A 15521-nucleotide genomic window follows, 5' to 3' on the forward strand; every position below is an offset into this window, starting at 1 on the left:
ATTTATATATACAGTCCGTAGTTGTGTCTGTTTCTTTTCTTGTGTGGGTGGCTCCTGCTTGACTCAATGAGAGCTATTCATTTCATTTATTCAGATGATCATGGTGTTACATCAGGCTTCACTAAAAGCCTTGAAAACCATGTTCTTCCTGTGAGCATCTCTTCACAAACATCCATTCATCCATGTTCTTCCTCTTATCCAGGTCCAGGTCACGGGGGCATCAATCTAAGCAGGGACTCCCAGACTCCCCTCACCCCAAAGTGTTCCCAGGCCAGTCGAAAGACATAGTCCCTCCAGCATGTCCTGGGTCTTCCCCGGGGCCTCCTCCCTCCTCCTCTCAACCTGGAGGAGCAGTAGCTCTACTCTGAGCTCATCCTGCTGCTGTGCCCTTTAGCAAGACATTCAGACCAGCCTTGCCTTTGTATGAATGTGGTTTGTGAGGCTTAGTGCTTTGACCTTTATTCTACGCACATAAAGTGGATTTACATTGTAAATCCACTTTATACATCACATTTCATAAACACACGTAAACCATCTGAAGTAATGTAGAGATCTCAAGCACAGCGCCACTTAGAGGCTGGAGTCAGACTTTCACCCTCCGCTGGTTCAGTCACTTCATATAAAGACGACATGAGTATCCTGCAGACTCTCCGCTGGAGGATTTACTTGGAGCGGGATCCATGTTGGCACAAAACGAGTCCAAATGGCAGCGATGGGTCTTGGAGCAGGATCAGGCTCAGAGGTTGGCGCTGACGGCAGATAATAACCCGTCTTTAAGCTTTAATTGGCCTAAAGATGTTGTGAGTGATTTGTGCCCACTCTGCCCTCTCTGGCTCTGGTCTTCTCACACGACACAAGCGTCTCCACAGCTGCTAAACTCCATCAGGCTAATGGAACGCTAACAACGCCAACAACGCCAACAACGCTAACAGCGCCTAGCCTTCATTACACTATCAGAATGCAAACAGCACAGCACGTGGCCGTCATCAAGCTAACATTTGCCTTGTCCTTGGGGGATTGGACCGGCCGCCCCTCCGTAATGGGGTGCCGAGCCAGGTGCATGATGGGAATCGCCACAGCGGGATCTCTAATGTGTAAATACATTGAGTGTTGAGAGCGAGCGGCTCGTCTGTCAGAGGCCAGTCTCAGAGATGTTTGTTTAAGAGCAGCTGTGCACATGTGGTTTTAGAGTCAGAGGTTCATTTCAGCCACAAAATCATCACGTTCTCCAAATTTAAAGGTGTATTATGTAACTTTTCTAGTGGAGTGGTTTAAAGAGATGTAAAAGTGCATTTGTTTGAGTACAGCTGTGTGTTTAGCCACAGAATCAGGATTTAAAAGTGCATTATGTAACTTTTCTAGTGGAGGGTTTGCCACCTGCTGTGAGATGTTGGTGCTTTGCCGTGAATGTTCCACAGTTTGAAATTAAATGTATTAATCTTGCATTTATTCAAGTGTTTTATTGGTTCAAAAAAAAAGCTAAATTGTGCTTGTAAGCAGAGTCACCTCTCCACAAGTGCAGAAACTACGAGGCTAGCACTTTCACCTCACAGCAAGAAGGTCCCTGGGAGTTTGCATGTTCTGGAATTGCCAATCTCTACTGATCTAAAGGTAAAAGGAGCTGTTAACTTGAAAACAAACACTTCATGACATCACAAGGTGGAACAGAGCATTTTGAGGTTTGGAGATGTAACAGACTAATAATAAAGTGTTACTCAAACATGTGTGAATGAAACAAAACACAACTCATGGTCGTAGTTGTAAGGAGCAAAGACGATGGCTTGGATGAGCAGCCAAACGTTTTCACTCCTACAATGTTCACGTTGAGATGGGAAAGAGGCTTTTAGCTGTTTTGCTTCACAAATATGGAATATGCTCCAAGGAAAAGCAAAACTGGACACATTGGTGACACAATTGCAATTTAATAATCTGATAACAAACTTTTATACACACACCTGCACTTGTTATTGATGTTTTATATGGACTTATTTGTATTGACTGTTTTTTCGGTTTGTGTTGTATTTTAAACAGGGCCATGAAAAAGAGAGCTCAACTGTCTCTTTGGGTCCCCCTGTATAAATAAAGATAAAAAATAAATACATAAATAAATTTCACTTTTACCTCCTCTAGAAAAGTTACATAGTGTACTTTTAAAACCCTCCACCTCTCACCCAACGTCTCAGTCCAGAGCATTCTTTTCTTCAGGTTTATTTGATCCGGTTCCTCTCAGAAGTCCTTGAAAAGGCCAGACGTTGTGAGGTTTTTGGCGCAGGCTAAAATGGCGTCCTGACACATGGACAGTGATATTAATAATGCATCAGAGACCAGAGTGTGAGGCTCTTCAAACATTACCTGCTCCATCTTTAAACCTGATTCCTGCACGCTCCAGTACAGTCTGATGCAACATTTAGCGCTAGCTTGGCTCATGTTATAACTCTGACACGATGGCTCCTGCTCTCCACAGTCAGCGAAGTGCGCGGAGTTTTACAGGGACCTCAAGATTATTCTTAAAGGTCCGATATTACACAAAAGAGCTCTTTATGAGCTTTAATTCACGTTCTAACGCTGTTACCTCCTCAGAAACATAGGTGGCACAGCATTAAACATGGTGACAAGTAAGTGATGACATTAAGCCAAGTTACAGGTCAGGTCTGTGGAGAGGCAAATCAGATCACAGTAAAAATACATGTTTTTCAAGTCTTGTCTGCAATTACATTGGTTCTCTTGCTATATTGCGTTTCACCTTTTTGGGGCCTCTCTGTTTCGTGGATTTTTTGTGTGTGCAATTTTGCATGCTTTTTTAGTGTGTGAACGTGCATTGTGTTCTGCGTCCTGATTGGCTAAGTAGACCACTGTCCCTCAGTCTCCTCCGTGCCGTGTCTCCTGTACAGTACAGAATGTGTCCAGACAAATTTACATAAATGTTGGATCACAGTGTGACTCTGAAGTGCTGTATATTTGCAAGCTTTCTCTCCGACAAAACCCACAATGTCGATGAAACGTTCTGCACCGACAAAGGCGCCTACGCCTACGCCCAAAAGCCGAGGAAGATGCTAACCATCACAGAAAAAGTTGGACTTCTGGGCGTGTTGAGGGAAGGTAGAAGTTCTGCGACTGTAGGGGGCGCCATTACGGAATAAATGAATCTTCGGTTCGTCACATAAAGAAGGAGGAAAATGACATAAGTACAACAGCAGCAATAAGTTTTAACAAGGATGAAAAAAGCGTGTAACTACAACAAGACCATCGTAAGGATGGAGTCTGCTTCAGCTTTGTGGATCAGTGACTGCAGGAAAAAGAACATTATGCTGGACACCAACATCATCTGCACAAAAGCTAAAACACTTTATGAAACCTTTCCTGACAGCAATGACATTCACGACGAGGAGCAGGATGATGTGGAGCCCAGGCCATCGACGAATCCTTTTCACTCAGTACCAAGCCCATTTAACCAGTAAGGGCTGGTTTGACAAATTTCAGAAACGCTTTGGACTCAAAAGTGTTTCTCTGCACGGAGACTAACTATGTTCTTCACTCGGAAAAAGACACCTCCACAAGACACTACAGTGGAGAGGCGCCGGGATGAAGAGGTGTGGTCAGAGGAACTGTGAAATATGCCTATTAATCATTTCTTATGTGTCCAAACTCGTAGGGTGATCATTAAAATTTAATTTGTTACAATATTTCTAAATGCTGCCATTTTTATTTTCAATACAGTATAGTATTTTGTTTTGTTCTATAATAATGTGCTTATTTTTTTAAATCTACAAAGGTTTGAACTTTGAGAATGTTTTACGTGAAATGTGAGAAAATGTTAATGCCTGTCTGAGAAAAGTGTATAAAGTGTGTGTTGAGGGGTTTTACAGACTTAAAACATATTTAATAATTGTAAAAAATAAAGCTGACTACTTTGCGTATTTCGCCAACTGCGGGTTAATTTTCTTCAATGTAACCCCTGCGATAAACCAGAGAACACTGTAATGTTAAGATTCATGCCATACTGTGGAACAAAGCAACATCTCCATGAAGAAGAGCAGACGCTAGGCCCAACGCCAGAAATGCTCCAGAGGAAATAATATTGTTTTCAAATATCTGATAAAGTTTCAATCTGGGGCATTTGTGAAAACCCCTGGGCGTCACAGAGACCGATATATCGAACATCCCCATTTAAAACATCAAATAAAAGAACAGGTTTATCTCCAGACGGCAGGTTACGGCTCATTCTCGAGATGGCACACGTTTGAGGCATCGGAAGTTGAGACGACGCTGAGTTTGAAAGTTCCTCATAAACACCTCGTGAACCTGTGTGTGCGGAGCCGTAATGTGCGTGGAGCCGTAATGTGTGCGGAGCCGTAATGGCCTGTGTGAAAACATCACAGCTCTTTATCTGAGCCTTGGGCCACAAACACGGCGAAGAATGGGGCATTTTATTTGCATATATTTACTCTAATGGGTTTTCCATTAGGAGGCACAGCTCATCAGCATAATAAAACTGCTAGAGCGAGAAAGAGGATCAGTCACGTCTGCGAGAAGGAGAGGAGTGATCCAGGAGCAACCAGGCCCACACACGACAAGAGGAGCCACAAGAGGAGCCACAAAAAGAACCACAAGAAGAGCCACACACATCTGCAACAACAAGAGGAGCCAAAAACATCTGCAAGAAGGACAGGAGTGATCCAGGAGCAACCAGGCCCACACACGACAAGAGGAGCCACAAGAGGAGCCACAAGAGCAGCTACAAGAGGAGCCACACACATCTGCAAGAACAAGAGGAGCCAAAAACATCTGCAAGAAGGACAGGAGTGATCCAGGAGCAACCAGGCCCACACACGACAAGAGGAGCCACACAAGAGGAGCCACAACAGCAGCCACAAGAGGAGCCACACACATCTGCAACAACAAGAGGAGCCAAAAACATCTGCGAGAAGAGTGATCCAGGAGCAACCAGGCCCACACACAACAAGAGGAGCCACAAAAGGAGCCACAAAAAGAACCACAAGAAGAGCCACACACATCTGCAACAACAAGAGGAGCCAAAAACATCTGCGAGGAGAGGAGTGATCCAGGAGCAGCCAGGCCCAGCATTTATTCAGCCACCAATTATGCAAGTTGTCCAACTTAAAAAGATGAGAGAGGCCTGTAATTTTCATCATAGATACACTCAGAGAGACAGAATGGGGAGAAAGAATCCAGGAAATCACATTGTAGCATTTTTAATGAATTAATAGGTAAATTCCTTGGTAAAATAAATCTTTGGTCATCTACAAACAAACAAGATTTGTGTCTCTCACAGACCTGTAACTTCTTTTCTCAGAGGCTGCTCTGTCCTCCACTCGTTGCCTGTGGCACCTGTTTGAACTCGTTATCAGTATAAAAGACACCTGTCCACAACCTCAAACAGTCAGACTCCAAACTCCACTATGGCCAAGACCAAAGACCTGTCAAAGGACACCAGAGACAAAACTGCAGACCTGCACCAGGCCCCGAAGGCTGAATCTGCAATAGGTGCAGCTTGGTGTGAAGGAATCAACTGTGGGAGCAATTACTAGAAAATGGAAAACATACAAGACCACTGATAATCTCCCTCGATCTGGGGCTCCACTCAAGATCTCACCCCGTGGGGTCAAAATGATCACAAGAACGATGAGCAAAAAGCCCAGAACCACACGGGGGGGACTAGCGAATGACCTGCAGAGAGCTGGGACCAAAGTCACAAAGGCTACCATCAGTAACACACAATGACGCCAGTGCCAGACGTGTCCCCCTGCTTAAGCCAGTACATGTCCAGGCCCGTCTGAAGTTTGCTAGAGAGCATTTGGATGATCCAGAAGAGGATTGGGAGAATGTCATATGGTCAGATGAAACCAAAATAGAACTTTTTGATAAAACGCAACTTGTCCTCTTTGGAGGAGAAAGAATGCTGAGTTTCATCCAAAGAACACCATACCTACTGTGAAGCATGGGGGTGGAAACATAATGCTTTGGAGCTGTTTTTCTGCAAAGGGACCAGGATGACTGATGCGTGTAAAGGAAAGAATGAATGGGACCATCTATCATGAGATTTTGAGTGAAAACCTCCTTCCATCATCAAGGGCATTGAAGATTAAACGTGGCTGGGTCTTTCAGCATGAAAATGATCCCAAACACCCCACCTGGGCTATGAAGGAGTGACTTTGTAAGAAGCATTTAAAGGTCCCGGAGTGGCCTAGCCAGTCTCCAGATCTCAACCCCATAGAAAATCTTTGGAGGGAGTTGAAAGTCCGTGTTGCCCAGTGACAGCCCCAAAACATCACTGCTCTAGAGGAGATCTGCAGGAGGAATGGACCAAACTACAAGAAACAGTGTGTGAAAACCTTGTGGAGACTCACAGAAAACATTTGACCTCTGTCATTGCCCACAAATGGTATGTAACAAAGTATTGAGATGAACTTTTGTTATCAACCAAATACTTATTTTCCACCAAAATTTGCAATTAAATTAATAAAAAATCAGACTATGTGATTTTCTGGATGTTTTTTTTTCTCATTCTGTCTCTGAGTCTGCAGTTCTGACCTTGTCCAAAATGACTCCCCTCACTGCTTCTCTTCCTTCTTCCTCCTCCCTCTCCCTCCCTTCTTCTCCCTCCCTCCTCTCTTCCTCCCTCCCTCCTCTGTCTCCCTCCTCTCCTCTCTGGAGCGAGGCTGTTGAAGGTAACGCCCCTTCTCGCCCACAACGCTTAGCAACACTGTCAGTCAAACCTGTTGCTAACGTGAGTGGGAGTGACCTCAGGGAAAGGAGGCGCTTGATTTGTCTGTTATCAATGTTCATATCTTGATTTACAGACACAATAGTGAAATAAAAACCCCAGGATCACGTAAAGCGGGTTAATACGAACATTTAAGACCAAAATGACGAGTCTGACAGCAGCAGTTACAGAGAGGGGACACAGATTTTACACAGAAAGAGAATTGGAGCCAGAGTTGATGGAGGCAGAAGTGCGCCCATGATCATTTCTTATTTGGATTACTGCGGCTAACAGGTTAGCTCTGTCCATTCATAAATACTGTACAGTCTGTGGTCTGGAGTTATCCGCATTAGCAGAACATTCCAGAGCGACTACAACTGATCCAATGAGGAACTCTCTAAAAATGTCATAATTCTTCATATTTCTGTTGTACGTTCTGGTTCTTAAACATTCAAAATCCTCCAGCAGAGCCTCGTGTGTGAGCCCATCCTCTATATGAAGCCTGCTGTTTCTTCTCCATATTTTTAGCAGCGTTTGTCATTTGGAGCATTAGATGTTCCCTGATCCAACAGCAGAGCCTTATCCTCGCGCAGGCAGCACACAGGCAGCTTCTAATTGGATTAGAACCAGTGTAAAATGTAGGTTGCCGCAGAAACATGCTGGAGATATTTCCGTTTTCCTGTGGGGCGAAATGAGTTTTTTGCCGACATCAATCAACTCGGAAAATTAATTGTTATTCCCTGAAAACATGAAGCCGTGATTCAAAGCTGTTTCAGAATCAATGCCAGGAATTATTAAAAGCTCCCTCCCACACGGCGAGCGTTTAAGTGCCACGGCAACTGTGAAATCCACTGCTCTCCCTGAACGGTTAGCGCTTTGTACATGAGCCGCGACAATGTGCTAACTCTGCTAACACACGTAGCATTCAGACTGATATGGGAAAGATGTGTCTGCGGTCACACCGGAGAAAAACAACTCTGCATGTTCTTTTGGTTTAGTTTATTACAAAATCATGAAATATAGAATAAAAAACTTTAGCAAAGTTCTTTCTTTCTTCTTTCTTTATTCTTTGTTTGTCAGGAACCATGTAAAAATTCATTCATCTTACAAAAGAAGAGATAATTGACACCTGATTTAGCTGCTGCTGCTTTCCCTCTGCAGTCCCTGTGCAGGTGAACACACATTAAAATACACATTTCAATATGATTATTTACTTTATAAGACAAACAGTTCATCATTCACATTAGCAGGAAAACACAATAAATGTCCTCATGTCCAGTACAGTATGTTTCCCACAGTCCAAACCAATTAAAAATATTAATTATGTGCAGGTTTTTACAGTGAGACAGAATATTACAAATGCACTAGACTGATGTGGACAAGTTTGATTATCTAAAACATTTCTGGAGTCTGGAGCTGATTCTCTGTCTGATGGTTTGAAATGAAAAGGCGACTGAGCAAAGATGGATGTAGATCAGGGGTGTCCAAACCTTTCTCATTAAGGGCCACATATAAAAACACAGACAAAGCTGAGGGCCGATTGAGGGCCACAGACTGGTCGCCAGTACAGTGAATACTTCAAATATGTGTGTTTATTACAAGTTAAACTGAACCACTAGACCTTTATTCATGTTTACATCCTCACAGGACACATTAAATATTTGATATGGGCTTGTTAGAGTAGATTTTCAGAAATATACAGTAAAATGTACTGTTTAAGGTAATATGGGCCAATTCACCTGAAAGCTTGAGGGCCAAGAAAAATTGGTCTGAGGGCCGTATTTGGCCCCCGAGCCACAGTTTGGACATGCCTGATGTAGATGGATCTGAGAGGTTTAAGTGTGTGAGATCATCATGGCATTGAAATATGTGAGAGCGCCCTCTACTGTCAGGCTGTTCCTCGAGTGTCTTAGGGATGAGATGTTGTATCAGATTGAGTAGCGTACTTTCTATATATGCTTTTTGAAAGACAAAGTCTGGTCCAAGGTGTCAAACTCATTTTCAGAAAGGGCCACATCAACAAAATAGTTGCTCTCAAAGGGCCAGATGTAACCAACTGTAAGATAAATGTCACTAAATGTAACCAAATTTAATGTAAAATAAATGCAACTACTTTTGAATCTTGTTAAATAACCGTTTCTATATTTATTATCTATTCCAGTTACAAATATTGCATATGGATTTGCATAGATATGAAAAAATGGCTGTTTAACTGTGTATCTGATGATAAACTGACATTTTAAAACAGTCATACCTTTACTTTGTCGTGGGCCACATTATTGTTTTTTTATTTTTACTCAGTTAACAAGGATGCTGTGCATATCTTTAATTCTGTGAGTTTTGGTAAAATACATACCAATTGTTTTATTAATATTTAGTGTCGGAGCCAATTACCAATTTTGTCCATAGCTGAAGTGGTGGTGACCACTTACTGTGCATCCCTTCCATGTGCGTAGATGATGTTAATAAAATACATGAATGAATGAATCTATTTTATTATTGTGTCTTGCATGCCAAAAATGCCAAGCCCTTTAATGGGTTTATAAGACACTATTAACAAAATACAATAAAATCCAATAGGCCAGCTGCCAGACATGAGTTACAAACACCAACGGACTCGTTTCTTCCAGGTTTACAGAGAAATGATGCCAACTTATAAACATTAGAACATGGGCCTCCAACCTTTTTCCTCCAGAGAGCTACTTTTACAAAACCAAAATGATGAGAGCTACTAATTTTAGCTTTCACAAGATATTGAGTAAATATAAGAGGCACATCAAGCCTTAGATGGAGTACAGTTAGATGTCCATACAAGACGAACTATTATCCATATATTAGTGCGATACCAGTCTTGTAATTAACCACATTTGTGTTATTCAACACAACACGTATAATCCAGAAATCCCTTGCTGAGTTACCTGGAAGGAGGTGGAGAGCGACTGGCAGCTCTTAGGCTATGGCTGGAGACCCCTGCATTAGAACAAGACAACCATTTTGTCTCGTTGTCGTCACCAGAACATTTCAGGGCTTTGGGTGAACTTTTTTTCAAGTATAGGATAAATGGACAATACAGTGGTCCCTGGTTACCCCTCACCACACACTTTATACACTTTTCTCACACAGGCATTAACATTTTTTCACATTTCTCTCCTGTTTAAACACTCTCAAAGTTCAAACCTTCGTATATTATATCCCTCTTCCTCGATGTTCTCTTTAAATGTGTTGTTCTTGTGCCTCTGCTCCAGTGGTATCCACAGAGGTGTCTCTCCGTGCAGAGAAACACTGAAGTCCAAAGCATTTCTGAAATTTGTTGGAGATGAACGTTTCTTCAACATTGTGGGTTTTGTTGGGAGAAAACTTGCAAACATACAGCACTTCAGAGTCACACTGAGATCCAACATTTATGTAAATTTGTCTGAACACATTCTGTACTGTACAGGAGACACGGCACGGAGGAGACTGATGGACAATGGTCTACAGCAGAAGTCACCAACACAGTGCCTGCAGGCACCAGGTCACCCCCAAGCCCTACATGAGTCGCCCGCAGGCCATTTTTAAAAACAGCACAACTCGCTAATGAGCAGCATTTAAAATTAAATTTTATTCTGCTTTTTTTTTTTTTATCTACCTTGCATTTATATAGATTTAAAAATAACAATACCTTAAAAATATGTTTATTTTAAATGAAGTTTAGAAAAGTTAAGGTGAACTCTGACCTACTCAGTTCAAAGGTCAGTATTGTGCGCGTGACAAAACCAGTGCTCCACTAGCGAGCGCTGTGAAGATGTGCTGAATACAGTTTATCCCAAAAACATGGCAGAAATAACACAACAAATTTTATGACTGTAAAAGAAACCTGCGTGTGTCTCATCTGCGGCGACTGTGGCGACGGCAAAGCAGCACAATGTGGAGGGACACTCTCAAAAGCTCCATGCTAACTCCCCAGCAGGAGGCGCACTACGGGCAGAAAAAATAAATAAATAAAAAATCACAAAAAGCAACTGAGATTTATTTAAAATATGTAAGTTGATTTTTCTTTAACATTACATAATTGAAAATGTTTGTAAAACATGGTGCAACATAGTTTATGTTTTTGTCAGTGGTTCGTGAAAATGGGACACTTTTCCTATGAGATGTAGGGATGTAAATGTCATCTGAAAATGTAACAATTGCTGAATATTGATATCTGTTTCTCACCTTGTTCATTGTTGACAATTGTGAGAAATCATTGCCATGATCAGTGTCTTCAAATAGATGATTATCATTTATCATTATTAATAATATATAACTACAGGCAAACTGACTAAATGTTCAGCAGAGTGTATCAAACTGGTCCCCCTTCATTAGGCAAAGTGTCTGTGAAGTAGCTCTCAGTTTCAAAAACATTGGTGACCCCTGGTCTACAGTCCCACAGAACATAATGCATGCTCATACACTATAAAAAAGCATGTGAAATAGCACCAAAAAAATAAATAAATAAATAAAAAAATCTGTGAAACAGCAAAAATGCAAAAGGTGAACTGTGATATAGTGAGGGACCACTCCAGTGACAAAGGGGAAACAAAGGAGCTCATTGGTCACCTGTGACTTACAAATAAAAACACATTTTTTTCACCTCAGATTAACAGTTTAGGCTTCGCTCAGTGATTCTGCAGAAACCTGCCATGTTTTTCAGCCTCTGTGAGATTTTTTTCATTTTTTTTTTTTTTTCAGATAAAAACTGACCATACTTGTCCCTGATTGGCTAATCCAACTGTCATTCACGGCAATCTGACCAATGACCAGACTCACATCCTTGTAAAGTGTGTTCTGGATCCCAAATGTATACTCGAGTACAGTGCTTTATTACTTTTACAGCCAATTAAAGAGACAAAACACAAAACTGAGCGTTTCCATGGTCCTCATTTTTGAGCTGATGAAGCCAAACAGAGGTTTATCTGCCACACTCTTGTGTTTACAGTGTCTTTATTTATAAAAAGTCTCATGTTTACAGCCTGTCTGCTCGTATTTGCAGCAGGTTTAAAGCGTGGCTGTTTTAGTCGTAGTTGAGAACTGGGCGGTGCTGCTAATGGAGCTTTAAGTGACATCTGGAGAGCACTTAGCGCTCCCACAGGAGCACATTCAAAATTAACCTGGTCTGAGTAAGCAGCACATGAAATATACACGCGACGCCTTCACTGCACTCGGGAAAGTCCAACACCACCTCCACCACCTCCACCGCCTCCGCCGCCTCCACTGCCTCTGCTGCCCCTGGGAATTACACAGGTCAGTGTGGAGAGGCTGGGAATGAGAAAGAAAAAAGGTGCAATGTGTAACTTTTCTATTGGGGTCTGTGTAGTCGTCGTCCAGGTGTGATCCACTGTAAATGGAGGGTCCAGAACTGACCATCTCCATGGAGATGTTATTGCTTTGCCCTGAAGGTTCCACATTATGGCGTTGAACCTATCTGAGATTTCTTTAAATACATTTAAAAGCATTTGTGCAGTGAGTGGGCCCTTCCACAGATCTGACCTGTAGCTTGGCCTGATGTTTTATCTCCAGGGAGGTAGATAGGTTTAATGTTGTACTTTGGAACATTCTAGTCTAAAGCAATTTTGTGTTTCTCCCTTAAAATTTGGTTCTCATCAGCTGAGAGACATTGCCATGGTGACCAGTTTCATGCTGATTCTGCCAGATGCCCTCCCATCACTACAAGCTTTATCTAGTCACATTGCTCCAGAGATGTAGCGGAAGGGCATCTGGCATAAAACCTACAAAATCACTTCAGTCCTAAGTTTACTGTAACACTGAAAACAAGAGGGTTTATTGGTTATTTATTTTTGATTATTTATTTGTTGAATCTCCCTAGTGGCCGGTCAGACTGTTTGCATTTGGGAAAAATACTTTATATAGAAAATATCAAAAATCAGATCCTAATCGATACTAAAACTAGTATTGAAACTAGATACTCCATGGAGACAAATGAGTGACGGATCTTGGATATTTCTATGGTTTAAAATATAAGGGAATATAAAAGTAAGTACAAGCATTTAATGTGGAAAACAACATTCTACTGTCAAAAGAAAGAGGCTTTTTATTATCACGAGTATAGAGTCAATTTCTTTAGTCATTTCCACGCTCAGGAGTCACAGTCCTTCACAGATATTGTGTCGTCCCTGTAGCCTCAGAGTCAGGGCAGAGGAGGAGTCCAATCACATCTCGAGATGTGTTCTGGTTCCTCTGTGTTTCTCCTCGAGGTGTGTTCTGGTTCCTCTTTGTGTTTCTCCTCAAGGTGTGTTCTGGTTCATCGTTGTGTTTCTCCTCGAGGTGTGTTCTGGTTCATCGTTGTGTTTCTTCCTCGAGGTGTGTTCTGGTTCATCGTTGTGTTTCTCCTCGAGGTGTGTTCTGGTTCATCGTTGTGTTTCTCCTCGAGGTGTGTTCTGGTTCATCTTTGTGTTTCTCCTCGAGGTGTGTTCTGGTTCCTCTTTGTGTTTCTCCTCGAGGTGTGTTCTGGTTCATCGTTGTGTTTCTCCTCGAGGTGTGTTCTGGTTCATCTTTGTGTTTCTCCTCGAGGTGTGTTCTGGTTCATCTGTCTCCAGCATCGGCCCTTGAGTTTGTAATTTCCACATGTAACGTATCAGGACATAAAGCGCTGGAGAAAAACCTCACAACAGTAAATTGTTTGACCCAGAGAGGTGCTTCACTTGAGCCACCGACACCGCTGCCTTCATCAAATACTTTTCTTTTTTTTTTTTTTTTTTGTTACTGTGGTTACCAATTTCCTGCGTGCCTCCTCTGTCAGCACTTTGCGATGGATGTGTAAATAGAAGCAGTGCAGTTCAGGTACAACTGGGACAGAGAGAGGACTGTTGCTGTGCCTGGAGTGATGTTCCACAGTACGGCATCTAGCAAGTATTTAAAGAACACATTTATTATTTCTGTTGTTCTTGACCTTTAAACGTGCTCTTCACTACTTTTGCTTTGGCATCTCATGTTTTAGAACCGCAGACTTTAAATATAAATGGACATACCGTAGCTAACCTGCTAGTTGCTGCGTTCCAAGCAGGAAATGATCAAAAAACTGTGTCCGCTTTCTCTGTTACTGCTGCTGTCAGACTCATTTTGGTCTTAAATGTTCGTATTAACCCTCTACATGATCCTGGCTTTTTTCACTATTGTGTCTGTAAATCAAGATATGAACATTAATAACAGACAAATCAGGCGCCTTCTTTCCCCGAGGTAAATCTTGTTAGCATTAGCAACAGGTTTGATTGACAGCGTTGCTAAGCACCTGTTCCCTGCTAAACCAGTGGTGCAGGCAGGAAGGGGCGTTACCTTCAACAGCCTTGCACCTGATTGGCTCTTTGGTCGCTATGATACTTGCAGTCAGAATAAAAATATGTAACTCTGCTCCAAATTGGCCGCTATAACTGCTAGCCTCGGTGGCGCTGCGGTGACGTCACACTCACTCAGTCCACTTCATTATACTGTCTGTGTGTTTTCCCTTTTCTCCTCTGCAGCTTGTATCTATTCTCTTCACCTCTGTAAATCCTCTTATGCTACACTGAGCTAACTATAACTCCTCTCCTCTTCTGTGATTGCTTTGGTCCCACTCACTCAGACGCTCCACTCCACCAGCCCCCCTCAGTGTCCCCTCCGATCGCTGCAAACATCACCAGTTGTTTTTTCCTCAGAGCTGTACCTGAACTGCACTATTACACATCCATCGCTGACAGAGGAGGGACATGGGAAATTGGTAACCACAGTAACAAAAAAAAAAAAAAAAAAAAGACTGCATCAAGGCCACTGCCAGTGACTGCACGGATGGAAAACACTGAAACATGAGGCGGGTTGGGAGAGGAAGGGCATCTGGCATAAACCTTTTAAGAATGGCTACGTGATGAAACAACTAAACTTTAATGTGTAAATATAAAATACCATGGCTCAGGTGGATAAAATTAGTTAAAAAAAAATGCATATTGCTTTCAACTTATCTCCATGGAGTTAAGCAGGGCAAGCTACAGGTCAGATCTATGAAGAGGCAACCCAGCTCACAGTAAGATTATTATTTTTTAACTTAATATATATATATATATATTTCTGAACTGTCAACCATGTTATACCATTGCTCCCTCATCAAACACGTAGCTGGAGTTGTGCTTCGCTTCATTGATGACTGATGAATCCCCCTTGAGCCGTTACAAAACACTTTTTCCCAGGATTGTTGCGTCACAGGCAGAAACTCCATATGCATTCCTGCAGTAAGATCACATTCATTACTACTGTATGCTTACAGAAACATATCAGGGCATGTTTCAGTAGCATTAGGGATTTTTCCGCATGTTAATTCCCTTTGCATTCTATATTTGGAATTCCGACCGCGAGTATCATTGCAGCCAATCTGGAGTGAGGTTGTTGAAGGGGACACCTCTTCCCGCCCACAGCAATGATTCAGCAGGGAGCGGACACTTAGCAACACTGTCAATCAAACCTGTTGCTAATGCTAACAAGATTGACCTTGGGGAAAGAAGGCACCTGATTTGTCTGTGATTAATGTTCATATCTTGATGTACAGACACAATAGTGAAATAAAAACCCCAGGATCATGTAGAGGGTTAATATGAACATTTAAGACCAAAATGATGAGTCTGACAGCAGCAGGTACAGAGAGAGGGGACAGTTTTTACACAGAAAGTGAATTGGAGTAGATGGAGCAAGAAGTGCGTCCATGATCACTTCCTGTTTGGAACGTGGCGATTAGCAGATTAGCTATGTCCATTTATATATACAGTCTATGGGGAAAAAGAAAAAAAAGAGA

The 15521-nt window shown here is 42.1% G+C and overlaps 1 pseudogene; it reads left to right on the plus strand.

The window, feature by feature from the left end:
- The window catches only part of LOC117383429 (late histone H2B.L4-like), a 43272-nt pseudogene that overhangs the window by 368 nt on the left and 27383 nt on the right, over window positions 1-15521 (plus strand).

This window comes from Periophthalmus magnuspinnatus, chromosome 16, assembly GCF_009829125.3.
Source record: "Periophthalmus magnuspinnatus isolate fPerMag1 chromosome 16, fPerMag1.2.pri, whole genome shotgun sequence".
NCBI classification, from domain to species: domain Eukaryota; kingdom Metazoa; phylum Chordata; class Actinopteri; order Gobiiformes; family Gobiidae; genus Periophthalmus; species Periophthalmus magnuspinnatus.